General features: G+C 36.2%; 1 long non-coding RNA gene across 2 annotated transcripts in view; it reads left to right on the forward strand.

Moving 5' to 3' along the window:
• The first annotated feature begins 3,503 nt into the window (after positions 1-3,503).
• LOC129926910 (uncharacterized) overlaps positions 3,504-15,701 on the forward strand; it is a 41,486-nt gene continuing 29,288 nt past the window's right edge. For both annotated transcript variants that reach the window (XR_008778609.1, XR_008778610.1), the window contains exons 1-2: positions 3,504-3,579; positions 4,796-6,469. This is a non-coding gene — a long non-coding RNA (uncharacterized LOC129926910). The remainder of the gene's footprint in view (positions 3,580-4,795; positions 6,470-15,701) is intronic.

Below are 15,701 nucleotides of genomic sequence, written 5' to 3' on the forward strand. Positions count from 1 at the left end.
GAGAATAATATCTTCCATATAATTAATTATATAATTATTACGATAGTGCACAATCACTGATAAATAATAAACATTGACGTCTGATTTCAATAAAGTAGGTCAACTTGATTTTCAGGGGGAACAAATGATTCACGTGGAAAGTAAAGGAGAGTATTATTAGAAGCCCGGTTAGTCTTAAGTTCCATAACTCTAGCGTGTATGGCCAGTAGTTTGAAATACGTAACCATTTCAGAAGGTTAGTCTTATTAAATTGACGAATAGGTGGACAGCTACAGATACGGAGATGTGTTCTTACATTTTAAGTTAAACAAATAGAAATTATTTTAATAGTCTGATTAAGCAAAACATTCAATTGTTTGGTTGCTAAAATATTTCACATGTTTTGGATGTTCCTTGAAAGTTGAATATAATTTACAAGAGAGGATGAAACGACGACAGGGATGGGATCGGGCAGGGTTTGAACTCTGGACCATCGATAAGCCCGAACGACAGTCGAGCACGCAAACCGCACGACCAGGAAGCCATTTAGTGTGTGTGTGTGTATGTAAAAAGGATGGGTGTAAGAGTGTGTTCATCCACGCTCACATCTACAGAAGGTCAACTTGCAGACTTGTGAGGTACACACAGACGTCTCGTGCCAAGGGAGGTACTAACATCAGCAAATAGGCTATACATATTGTCCAGCTTCTCTCTGGTTTATCCGGAGTATGGATTAAGTCTTAGCGAAAAGAACGTGACGAAGCCGCCTATTGTATTAGCAACACCAACACAACATCACAAAACACCACACAACAGCAACACAACACCGCATAATACCAACACAGCACTAACACAGCATCAAACAACACCAACACAACTCCAAACAACACGAACACAACATCATACAACACAAACACAACATCAAACAACACCAACACAACTCCAAACAACACGAACACAACATCATACAACACAAACACAACATCAAACAACACCAATACAACATCATACAACACCTACACAACATCATACAACACCAATACAACATCAAACAACACGAACACAACATCAAACAACACCAATACAACATCATACAACACCTACACAACATCATACAACACCAATACAACATCAAACAACACGAACACAACATCAAACAACACCAATACAACATCATACAACACCTACACAACATCATACAACACCAACACAACACCAACACAGTACTGCACAACATAAACAAAAGATCACACACCACCAACACAACATCACTATTTATGAATTCTATTTTCTTGTCTACTGTAGCACCTGGGCAAGCTACTCTGCCTCATAGTGGCTTCCGGGAGAAAACGGTCCTAATAGGAATAAATTAAGCCAAAGGGTAGCATAACCAAAATTCCCATAAAGAGGGTGCACTGTGTGAAAGGGTTGTAATTGAATTCAGATGATGTTGTTAACAATCCAAGCGATGTTCCTCAAGGAATCTTTTGTATAATGTATAATGGCTAGTCCGGCACCACTAGCCTGGTAAAGCAAAGAAAAATTGAGGAAGTCCACTGTGTGATAAAACTTCAGCCAAGTGAGTCAAAAGTGTCAAAAAAACAACAACAACAACAACAAGAAATAGCAGTGTTGATAATTTAGACATCAGCTTCGACCCTCGCGAGACAGGACGTTTTGTTCAACCAGGCTTGTAAGAGAGGGAGCTCTTGCTGACCTAGTTTCATCAGTCTTGGCTCGACCCTTATAGTCAGATCAAACTGTATCACATACAAGGTCCCAAACAACGTGTAGACTACGTCATGACTTCAAACAGTTTGTAACAATATTGTCACGACTGTATAGTTACTAGATGTATCAAATAGATACTTGTGATTGTTTTCTTTGTAGTCTTCAATACACTAACAATACAACATAATGAAAATTTAAATGTGTATTATTATTATTATTATTTTTTTAGAAAAATCATATCTAATATTTTTATCATTATGATAATCACATTCATAATAATTGATCCTTTGTCGTGACCGGTCCATTCTTTGATGTTGTCCATCTCTGACAGAGCTTACTTCGTGTGCATCTTCCACTTTACCTTGAAATTTGATTTTTGAACGTGAATCGTGAGTAATTAACGAAATACATATATATATATATATGGACATTACAGAGGGACTTCTTTTAGTCCGACAGTTAAACTGTGTAGGGCACGTATCCCGTTTGGGAGACGAACGTATGCCAAAGGCAGTCTTTTTTGGTGAGCTAAAAGGTGGTCGACGTAACAGAGGAGCCCCACGGAAACGCTTCAAAGACAAGCTTAGGCGTCAACTTTCCTTGGCTGACATAGAAGAGAGCACTTGGTTGCACGTGGCCTCAGAACGATACAGCCGGAGGTCACTCACGAAGGCCGCGGGATAGACATTTGAGATCAAAAGAAAATCTGCTGGCGAGGACAAACGCAGACGGCGAAAAGAAAATCTAAATCGACCGCCTGAGGACAATGGTTATGCTTGCCCTGGATGTGGAAAAATATGCAGGTCACAGTTGCGACTGCGCACCCACGGGAAATACTGCATTCCTCACTAATCTTCGGACTCGAAGACTAGCGTTATTATTATGTATATATATATATATATATATATATATATATATATATATGTCAATGAGTAATTAACTGTTCAATAAGCACAGTAGCTATGTTCGTCATACACAGACAAGAGTACGCTGGTTTGGACATGTCAACCGCATGCCAGATGGAAGAATCCCTAAAGACATTCTCTATGCTAGACTTGCGAAGGGAGTCAGGCCCTAATGCCGCCCACCTCGTAGAGCAAAAGAAACGAAGCGGCCTTAGATAAGACGAAGAAAATGAAAGCTGGTGAGAAGCGTGTCCGTACCTAAAAAGGGGACTCGAGGTTCGACACCCGACTCGAGCCGAGTTGTGTTATTGAGAACCTAAAGGCAGCACGGAAAACAGATACCCCTCTCCCTACTGGTCCACAAAAGAGATTGGACCATAGCGCTCTGAGCATGCTATAGGCATGAAAGTAATGTTCTTTAAAAGCTCTAATTATTATTATTATTATCATCAGTTACCCCTAAAACAATGCACAATATTCATCATATTGCGTTGATATATTAATTTCAAGATTATGTTATATATCCCCAGCACTTGAAGCCCAAACAAGTGATAGTATTCTATTGTGTCATTCTATTCTATAAATAAACTTCAGGTCTGCAGACGTTGGTCTTTGTTGGCATATCACAGCTTCTTGATGTACGTATAGTTTAATCCTATACCTAGCACTACTCTACACACCTGGTGTATCTCCGCATGCAAGCAGCAATAATATTCTCATAGTTTAAATTTGAATACTAGTAGGGTTGACGGGATAACAATATTGTACAGTATGGGCATTTAACACAATTCGGTAGTCAGTACGGCCGTGTACAGTATGACGTGCTTGTTACACTATTGGGACTACATTCAGCAGAGCTGCGCCAAACACACAAATACAATAGAACTACTTTCTTTCCACAAGATGGAAGCAAGCCGGTCTCAATCTAAATCCAGATAAGTATCAATTTGTTTGCATCACAAAGGTATTATAGGCAACTATTTTAACATTCCAGTTTGAATCTGATTGTATTAGAATACTAGATCCACTGTTTTAAATCTTAATTATAATCATTCCACACGACAATATAATATAAACAAGTAAAGCCAGTCTGCAAGAACTCAATCGGAGGTCATTGAAGTAGCTGCATGACGTCACAATCGCAGCGTGTTGATGCTGAAATAGCATCTAGTTGAAGGATTGATAGAACTGTTAGGTCTACATTAACTTTACAGCGATTATTGAAGCAATTTTTTTCAATTATTTAATACTGAGAAAAAAAACACGATATATGAAAGTTTCTCATTGGTTGACCTGGAAGGTCCAACACGCAATGACACATTTCCATATAGAAATCTAAATATAGATAGGTCTAGATCTAGGTCTAGATCTAGATATTACCTAGTGTTAGCTGAACTCTATATGATAGAATACCAAAAGAAGTAACCTGAACATTTTCTACAATAATCATATTTAATGAGAACGTAGCCTCTTATCCGCAAGTCTAGCTGTGTCAAATATGGACTTATATTTAATGATTGTATAACCAGGTTAATGACTCACTATTTACAATACCTTTATTCAAGTCAGAAATTTATGGAACCTTCAGGAATCTGGACGCGTACCGCCGATCTAAAAAAAAACCCGGCTCTATCGATTTACATAGAAATTTAATAGTCGATGTATATCGCTGACAAAAGAATTACTAGCTGGTTGGCCAAAAGGGGAAAGCTCTAGCTTGACCGTTTGACAATTGCGTTCGTGATTTCCTAATGTTATTATTAATTCACGAGATTAATAAATTAATGTTCAGAAAATATGAGATAACAGTAAATTTAAGCTGCTTTAAGTTTATTGAAAGATCATGTAAAATTATATAATAAAGATTAAATCAAAATTCTAGATATAGAAGTAGGTTTAGATGTAGACTAGATCTTAAGAGTTCTAAATCACAGGTCTATGTCTAGAGTTAGTTCTAGATGTCTATTTAATGATAATATCTATAAATAATGGATAAAGTATTCTTTTCCCGCTGGCCGTATTGGTAACGACCTACGTTCAGTAAGCTGACGGTGTCAAAATGACTGCTTCGGGTTTGAAACAAATATTTAAAAAAATATTTTATTATACTTTAAGGTGTATAATGGAGTCATTGACTTTTTTTAAAAATTATTTTTAAAATGTTTTTCTTGTCGTTTTAGTGACACAAGTACCAACTATCCGCCACTCATCATCATCCTCATCAAACTCCATTAGAGTGAGGGCTTGAGAGGCTCAAATCCTCTCTTGCAAAACCCTGGACAGGAATCATGCCAACAGGAGAGTGGCCTGTCCTGCACTGTGCTATAATAGCTTGCTCAGGCCAGGACAGCCTTCACCACGGGGAAGTGCGGTCAGGGCGCCTCATGCGCTCCCAGACTCCACGGGCTTTTTGGGACTTGTCCCAGCAATCCTATCCGCCACTACAACTTGAGAACTTTATGATTGCTGTCTGAACAAATCTTTTAAAGTATAATAAAGTTCTAAACAGATCATCTGTATACAACATCAAATCTTAGTGAATAAATCACTTTACTTCGACATCATTGAAGCTTAGATCCAGAACCATGTAACATCATCAACAGCAGAGTCAACACATCAAGACTAACATCATTGACTGCTGAGAAAACACTAGAGCCTGTGTGCGTGAAAAACTCTGCAGATTTCTTAGCCTGTTTTTGTGACAGATGAATAGCCCCCCCCCCATGTGTTTTTTATGGCACATTATACAACATGTAGCTTAGGCACTGATGCAACTACACTGTCTACACGCCTCTTAGGAAACTGGACATTCCTATCTAGGTCATTAAATGTACCAGTTGATCTTCTGCAAGCGCAAGCTTGAATGAACAGACTCTCAGACCAGTTTCAGTTATACACACACAAACTATATGAACGATATGTTTATTCAAGCTAAAAAAATAATAGAGTCTTTATTTTCAAAGACATCGTAAAGAACGTGAATGTTAAAGTAGTTGTCATTGTACCGCTACATCCCCATATCTTCAATAGTTCACAACATCGCCTATTTTATACAAGCAACTTTATTTCAAGCTTTCACTATTTCAAAATATTGACTATACATGCAAGAGGTATAGAACTTTTAAGACTGACCGGGAGATTCATACAGTGCTCGAATCTACTCGTGACCCAAAAGTTGACCTATTTTATTGAAACCAGGTGTGTTATAATCTCCCCCAGTCAACTACACACATTGTTTTATTATATTTTATTTACCCTACGGATAACATTATGTTAAAAAAGAATTTTACTGAACTATTTGGATTTTTCAATTACAATGCATTAATGGAGCAGTATGGATTATTTGAATTACATGGATTAATGGAGCAGTATGGATTATTTGAATTACATGGATTAATGGAGCAGTATGAATTATTTGAATTACATGGATTAATGGAGCAATATGGATTATTTGAATTACATGGATTAATGGAGCAGTATGGATTATTTGAATTACATGGATTAATGGAGCAGTATGGATTATTTGAATTACATGGATTAATGGAGCAGTATGGATTATTTGAATTACATGGATTAATGGAGCAGTATGGATTATTTGAATTACATGGATTAATGGAGCAGTATGGATTATTTGAATTACATGGATTAATGGAGCAGTATGGATTATTTGAATTACATGGATTAATGGAGCAGTATGGATTATTTGAATTACATGGATTAATGGAGCAGTATGGATTATTTGAATTACATGGATTAATGGAGCAGTATGGATTATTTGAATTACATGGATTAATGGAGCAGTATGGATTATTTGAATTACATGGATTAACGGAAAACTATGGTGTTACCATAAGGTAAGGTTCTATATTTTTTTTTATCTGAAAACGAAAATGAATGAAAGAATAAAATCTGTTGAGAAACAAAATAGAATTAACATGGCCACCGAAAATATTTGAAGGGCTTTTAAGAATGAGATGTAAATGTGGAATTTTAACAAGAAAAAAAAATTAAAAATGAATTATTTTTCAAAGGTGTCCACAGTTCTCACTAAATGATCAAATCATTAACCTTACTGATCATTGTAGATTTAAACCTTTGTTCATTCTTCCATACATCTTCTTTTTCAAATAATTTATAGTTCATTCAGCGTGTCACATTCACGCATGTAGGGGAAGGTGGGGTGAAATGTCACAAGGGTAAGTTGTCACAAACACTATATCGATATAATGTGATGCGCTATCAAAAATGTGAAACTACAGCTGAGATGTTTACGGAAACATTTACAAATAGTTATAAAATGAAGTAGATACCTTCTCGCATTTTAAAATTATCACGATTCATTGTTTTTGACTGTTCGGAAAGTGGAATTTTATTTTTGTGTAATTTTGTTGAAAAACACTTATAATTTTGAGATGATTGTCTAACATTACACTGTTTCATATATGTGTATTAGTTACACATTGAAATTAGTTTTTTTCAAAAAGCTCGACCCAATAAAATTTTATTTAAAATAAATGTTCTGAAAATTGTTGTGGGGCAAGTTGTCACACAGGTTGGGGTAATTTGTCACAGTTGTGACAACTTGCCCCAATGAAGATTAAGCATTTTGAAAATAAATTTTAATATTAATATTTGTTTATTAATAATTATTTGTTTTATTGATTCCTTTTTATGGTGATACCTAATAGATACCTAAATAGTATTAAGCGACTTTCTCTTTAAATAATGCTGTTTACAAAGGTTATGCCAGCATCAACATACAGAAAAGATGTTCTCCTAGCGCAACATTTATTTTAGGAAAGAAGTTACCTAGTCCTACTATTTAGATAGGTTGGAAATTACCTAGTCCTACTATTTAGATAGGTTGGAAGTGGGTGCATTGCTGAAAGAAGTGAACAGATATTTTACAAATATTATATAGAAAAAAATAAACATTATTTTGAAGAAAAACCTACAGCTTTCCTTGTTAGGTCCAAAACTTTTCAGAACCTCCACATATATATCATTCTTTCACGACGGCCAGTCAAGGAAACTACTACAAGAACAAAGTCTTGACTTAATATGCTATTTCTTTTAGACATAGCAAGATATGGTGATTTTTTAAATGTGTGACATTTTACCCCATGCCTGTGTCAACTTACCCCGGTGTGGGGCAAATTGTCACAACCTCAACCCAGCCACTTTTTTGTTGTATAACTTTGATAAATAAAGAGATAAAGTTTATTTCATTTACTCTAATTGTTGTCTGAATGTTTAAGTTACAGCATGTTAAGTTTGGTGAGAATCAATGAATTCTAAATATGTTTAAAACATCAAAATCTGAAAACTGTGACAACTAGCCCCACCTTCCCCTACATACACTCACAAGTGTACAAGACAATGTGAAACAAATAGAAATAACATCTTACACAAATGTACACAGACTCTGACACAAATATATATACACTCTGACACAAATATACCTACACTTTGACACAAATATACAAACACTATGATACAAATATACATTCACTATGATACAAATATACATACAATATGATACAAATATACCTACACTTTGACACAAATATACAAACACTATGATACTAATATACATTCACTATGATAAAAATATACATACAATATGATACAAATATACCTACACTTTGACACAAATATACAAACACTATGATACAAATATACATACACTATGATACAAATATACATACACTCTGACACAAATATACATACACACCTTCGCACACATACACATTCACACATACACGCTTACAAATGGTCACACACACACACATGTATACTCATCCACCCTCTATTTCACACACCTACGCACATTCACATGCATGCTCACACATATACACTAGCACTGGTACACGCTTACACTCACATACACACACACACACACAATCTTATTTTAGTAACACAGCAGCATCTTGAATGCACCTTACTGTGCAGTACGTCTGCCAATGTCAAAATGTTGAACAATCCAAGTGCTTACAAGGTAAGTTTGACAATTATGTAATGGCAAAGTGTTCTTATCCTCTACAGACACAAGACGAAGTCCCGCCCCCTGCCGTTTCCATTAACTTTTTATTTACAGATGACTTAGTATAGTGCCATACAGGTGTACATACTAACCTGTTGGAATAATCCAGGCATAAATAATTAAATACATTTCCTTATTGTTTCTTTATGCTTTATTCTTTTTCTCTCTCATGCTATATAGATAATATTTGTTTTGATAGCTAAGATGATAGAAACATTTCTAAATATCATTGGACTGCCTAGATAGATTTCCACATTATTATAATCTATGTGTTTTTAAAACCTTTAAATAATAATAATTAAAAGAGGATGATTCTTAGAAATAGTTGTCAGAGAATCTTCAAATTAGTACTGGAAAGGCACATCCCAGCCTATTTCTAGCTATTGACATTTAATAGCGTTATCTATTTTATTTGTCGCCTATTTCACTCTTGATTCTTGACAATCTCTTCTTTGTTCAAATTGAAAAGTGAAGAAGGATGTATGACTTTAATGTTTGACTCAAATTATGGACATTTTCGTTAGTCTCCTATGTTATATTTTCATTTTTTTTTCTGCCTACGGGGATTGTATGTATTATATGTTATTTTCCATTCTGGCACGTAAAAAAAAAAAAAAGAATTTTAATACACTCTTGAGTTACACTGTTACTATTTACTTGTATTAATCCTTGTAGACCTTTTTTGAAGTCCAGTTCTAATCAATATTTTTTCTTCATTTGGAGTTTTTCTATTGTAGGATATATAGACTATTGTCATATATCGCTTATCTTTAACTGCTCTGAGGTCGTTTTGCAAGCGTGCCTATTGGTCTATAGGGCAGGATAATGTCAAAACTTGGTCCAAATATCACGCTGTTTGATGTAGTAGCTCTCACAGCTTGCTAAAACTCTCATTAAATCATTAACAAACTTGTGCATGTTTTAGGCGAAATGAATTGGGTCGTCACCAAATGAAATAGAAAAAAAAAAAAAGAAAATTAAGATACAAAAAAAATGCAATTAATTACAAACATTCCTGAATCTAAATGTACACATAAGTTCAATTCACATAACGCAATATCCGCATTACTCAAATAGCGTTCTGTAATCTACCTGAACACTTCTGTAAGCTACCTGAACACTTCTGTAAGCTACCTGAACACTTCTGTAATCTACCTGAACACATTCGTAGAGATGTCGTAAACCGATTTGTTCAGCTTTAGATAGTTCAATAGCATCAGTATAAGTGACGTTAATTTTAAGGTTTTATTACTTGAGTGTTTTGCAAGAATTTTTTTATAAATAGTAGTAACGTTGAATTGTGAATTTTGATCAAATGTATCTTTGAATGGGTTCATTGAAAAAAGAGTAAGCGATATTCATCTTTCCCTGGCTTGTGATTTCGTTTATGACATTATAAATACACAAAGGAAGCGTTGTGCTGTCAACACAATCCATAGTAAAATCAACGTCGTATTATTGGCACCAAACACATACATCGCGACAATTGATCCCAGGGTCGTTAGTCATTGTCCACATTTTTTTTTAAAAAATCGTATCTGGATTGTTATTGATCGCCTACATCTTTACTATCAACTCTATTTGTTTCTATTTTCCAGTTATCGTTTTCAAGTGATTTTTTTTTTCATTGAGTTTAAAGGCATTAAACTTAAAAAAAATTATAATAATGCTTTAGTGTATTCCATCTGTGTATTGGAATAGATATATAGGCATCTTCAAATTCACGTATTTGACACTACCATCGTGACATTTTTTAAAGTCCACATTCAATGCATGTAAAGACTGACACTTATACTTACATTTCTAGTTCTTCCAATCAATGTTTATGTTACCGTTTCACCACTTGAGCAAATACCATTTACGACTATTCACTGCTTTGACGTATATACAAGCCTCTATCTTCCTAACTCCTTACGGCCGTTGTTGACATAAATGTATTGCTTAAATATATATTTAACGTAGCCTTATAAATGATCCAAAAGCGCAGGCAAGGAAATCACAAATAGTACAGAACATTACTTGTGAATAAGACCAAGATTCTGCTGGCGATCAAGTGTGACCAGTGAACGAACGTTGAATTTAAAAAGGACCGCATCTAGATATATCACAAATTTAATTACGTGACTGATGCAAACTAATTGATACAATTACACTTCTTATTAGCTTTTTTTTTTTGTTTCTAAATTATTTTTTAATGGTTTTCTTGTTTGAAATAACGTCTGTGTTTTATAAGTCGTATCATAGAAAACGATGGAAAATGGAAGCAATATAAACATGTTCACGTATAACGTCAAAGAAATTCAATGAAACAGAAATATTTGTAAATTGTTTTTTTACAAATTTCCTATGTTACTTTAGAGTTGAAAGATAATTTACTTCTTAGACCAAACCTCCCGCAGGAAGACGGGGGATGGCAGTGGGCAGGGTATGAACTCGGGAATATTGAAACGACCGAACGACAGTCCAACTCGCATAACGCACGGGCAGGCAGCCACCCTGCAGTAGTCTAGCATTTAAATGTCAATGTCATTAGTATAAATGGGAAACAAAATAATTCTCGACCTGTATGGTGACATGCATGCATTACGCAAAATAGCAGGTTTTATGTCCAGGGCTTTTGCAAGAGAGGATCTAAGCCTCTCAAGCCCTCACTCAAATGGAGTTTGATGATGATGAGTATAAATGTCATAAGTATATTAGCACTACACCACTTGAACTATTAAAACTCACATTCGCTCTAGAGATGATAACATAGTTAGTTCATTCCCCATCTGACACAGTTGGCGAAATTAATAGTCATTTCTATTTAGACCTTAATGGCCACGATCAAAGCTAACAATAACAAAAAGCTAAACTAAATGAGATTGTACATTTTTGAGTTTTGAAAGTAGATGAACGCATATCCAAAGCAATGAAATCAATTAAACCAGTGTTTCTCAAAATGTGGAACCCTAGTGCTCCGCGAGGCTTGAAATGTTGTTCCACAAACGACTGGAAGAGTTAACTAGTCGGCCACCACGTAATTACATCTCTAAAAAATACAACAACATATAAGCAAGTGTTCCTCTAAATGTTCAGAATGTGCGAAGTGTTAAGGAAAACGTTGAAGCGAGTAATAGGCTAGAGCAGAACATAATATGATCAAGTGTTTGATATGCACTATTGCTATTTCAGTTGTATGCTAAATATGTGTGTGAGATAGCCTATGTTATAACATTAGACCTACACATTTTATCAGGACCTATTCATTTAAATACGTTGTAGTTTTAAAGCAGTGGCATAAAAAGTACGTATAATGTCTAGTGCGGAATCTCTTTTGATACCCCCTCTCCCCCCCCCCCCCCAAAAAAAAAAAAAAAAAAAACTTTTTTGTGCTATTCTGACTTTTTTCTCAAACTTTTACTGATGAGAACCCCATACATAATTTAAAACCACGCTCTCTCTCTTCTCCCCAACCTCATTAACCAATGCGGTTGTCTGTGGTAGCGTTTTTAGGTCTATCTGCAGAATACTTGATGGATCACCGACACCAAGCGTTTTTTTTTTTTTTAACTGCGGGTACGTATGGCGTCCCGCAGTATTTGTTAGAGCTTTACAACTGTTTTTTTCAGAGCCAATCTGCTGCAAGCTACTTTCCTCTATGCCAGTGAGCGCGAAATGGCGTAACAGAGGTGCCCCGCCCCGTAAGCGATATAAAGATCAGCCACTGACCATAACTATGATCACATACAACAATGTTGTATAAGCATCTACTAATTTTCGACACATAACTATAATGATAATTATTTAATGAAAAACAATGACATTTATTTAATATGTGAATAAGATAGTTATAATTGATAATTATAGTTAAATCGACTAATTAAAGTAATAGCTCTTTTGTTACATTGAAATATTATTATTTAGTTACTATATAGTTGAGTATAATGTCTGTTTTTAGTTTCATATTTGTTGGGAGTTTCATATACTATTGACTCAATGGTGTGTACACAAGGTACATTAGTCGAATAACGAAAAATTGTCGCCCAAAGAGAAAATGTCGGAATGACGTATTTTCGTCTCTGCGTACATATTACGCAAGGTTCGTACTTGTAGGCAACTCTGCGTAAAAAGAATTGAGCAACCTCTCACGTAATAGATAGCCTGCTAAGAAAACTGATGACAGGGAAAACTAGAGGTATTATGTTACGCAAACTGTCACAGCGCCCTTTCGAAGCAAATCCAGGGACAGATGAGACATGAGAAGACATGAAAGATGTGTTTAGATGGTTTAAAATAAAATATATTTCCGGTGAAGATTCTAATGAAATAAAATAACTATTGCTCTGTTCTGCCGAGTACCTGACACTTTGATCATGACTCGTATTCAAATAAGTAGCTATGAGATAGTATGACGTCATTGAACTTCCAGTGATGAAGCTTGCTGGGTACTTTGTGCACAGTGTTTCACAAATTTTCGGAAATATTTCATGAAAGTCTAAATTGCGAAATGAATCGTAAATGAATACAAAACTAATATGCCAACAAAGAAATACTACTATATAATTTTAAGCGATATTTTTTTGCAGCTTTTCCAATCGAGGTAAATACTTGAATCATTAGTAATTTGATTTGGTAAAGTGCTTGACTTCCGAATCTATGAGTCTCGGGTTCCTATATCGGTGAAGGCTGGGAATTAGAGTTTCAGGATTTTTAGGACGCCCCTGAGTCTGACAAAATCGAATGAAATTAATCAGGGAAAGTAAATGAGTTTGGTCGTTGTTCTGGTAACATAATACGCTCGTTAACTGTCGGACATAGAAATAGTTATCTTTATGTCATCTGCCCTATAGTTCATTAGGTCTGAAAAGAAAAGTGTTTTTTTTTTACTTTAATTGCATAATCAAACTTTTCGATGTCATTATTTTTAGAATATTTAGTTCACTTATTCGAAGATAGTTTAAAATGTGAATCCTTGTGGTGAGTCAAAAAAAGTTCAGAATAAAAAATTATGTTAACATTGATTCATATTTTTTTGAAAAAAAACAACACCCTGCTTGTATTTCAGGGCTTTTGTTCTTATTTTTGCTTTCGACCCGTTGTTCTGTTAAGCTTTTAAACAATTCTGACGTAAAGAGATTAATCATGGCTTGAACGCCCCAAATACATATTTTAACAACTTAATTGTTTGGTAACTGGAGACAAAAATTGAGAATTGATTGTGATAGTCAGTGTTTCCCAAACTTTTAACATATGTATACCCCTTCAATAATTTTTGTAACTCTGAGTACCCCTCAAAATATAACTATATATAAACAAAAAATTAAAATGTTAATAAAAATATAAATAAATGTCATAATAAATATTGTTGTAACTCTAGGTTAGGCACTCAACGAATAGGCATGCAACTCAACACAGTGTAACAGGAAATAAATACAGGTGTTTATTCACTAGGACAAACACATAGCATCCTTCAGCTTCCTCAGAGTCTTTCTACTAATTTACCAGTCCTTTAAACAGCAACCCGAATGTGGACCAACGACAGCCTTCCCCGCTTCGCTCCAGGTCCCTTCTACAACCTTCAGGCAGCACCAAAAGCTGGCTTCTTAGTTTCCAAACATTCAGACTCTTCACAATCCCTGATGCAATGTTATTATCTCCGTTCTAGTCTCTTCCTGTTTACGTTCACTAGTGCGCTAGTGCGCACCTCAAGCACTGGTGCAAGGCAGGGTTACAACACTACCCCCACCTTAGTCTTTTCGTCCCGAAAAGAAACATGTTCACGGTTGGCCAGTGCAGGTGGAGGTCGGTCAGTGGGAGTCACAGATTGCATTGATCGTGCTCCCCACAAAGCAATCCACACTGCTCTCTGCAGGTACCGCTTTCTCCTTCTGCTCCAATTGACCTGCCTTTGGTTAAGGGGAAGTCGTTTTCGTTGTCTGGCCTTTCTCTTAGTTACCACCGACGGCAGACTCATGGCAAGAAGCGATGCAGTGGATGTCATAGCGTAGGTCATCAAGACCATTTGTCTTACACGTTGCTCCAGCAGGCTTTCTCGATGTGCCGTGGGCCCCCAGGAGGCCAGGTTGTCAAACACGGTATAATCTTTAAGCTTGTCTGAAAGACATATCTGTGGGGCACGTTTACAACGTCCTATGTGTCCATCTGCTGTACCACCATCAGCGCTTCTCTTGCTGATACTGGTATCAGGACAAATACTTAGTTGGCAGGTCTTCCGGTGCTCGAATTCTCCCTTTGAGGAGGTCCCGTCATCACAGTTATTTTTCAACGTCTGAGTGTAGGCAGGAATCACGATAGCATGATCAGATCTGTGCTCAGTACTTTCACAACAAATGTTAGGATTCTTGTCGTAGGAGCCAAGCTTGCACGGCTCACTATTACAGTCATAAACAGCGCCACCATCAACGGCGTCTCCGTTGAGTAACGGATTGTTTATACCTGTCGACATGGTAGCCATCTGATCGTCGGTCTTGCTCATCACGGTATCAAACGTATCATCAGTCTTGTTCAGCGAGGTACTGATACCTATCTGTTTAATCATGGTACAGATCTGCTCGTTGACCTCTTTTAGCTGTACCTGGAACGAGTTCATCTGATCTGTCACGGTATTCATGAGCTCTCTGATATCTGGTTGTACTTCGAACAGATACGAGTCCGGATCTTCATCTTCGTCCAGCAAGGCTTGTCGAAGGCGTTCTCTCATTTTTTCTTTGGCACAGAAGATCCTCAGCTCCCTGGCTCGGAGCTCCTCTTTTAACTGTTTACAGCTTAGTTCATCTAGCTTCCTCAGCGTTGTCATTGTTTCCTTTCGTTGAGCTGCCCAAATCCCACTTCTGATACCAATTGTTGTAACTCTAGGTTAGGCACTCAACGAATAGGCATGCAACTCAACACAGTGTAACAGGAAATAAATACAGGTGTTTATTCACTAGGACAAACACATAGCATCCTTCAGCTTCCTCAGAGTCTTTCTACTAATTTACCAGTCCTTTAAACAGCAACCCGAATGTGGACCAACGACAGCCTTCCCCGCTTCGCTCCAG

This window comes from Biomphalaria glabrata, chromosome 6 (assembly GCF_947242115.1).
Source record: "Biomphalaria glabrata chromosome 6, xgBioGlab47.1, whole genome shotgun sequence".
NCBI classification, from domain to species: Eukaryota; Metazoa; Mollusca; class Gastropoda; family Planorbidae; genus Biomphalaria; species Biomphalaria glabrata.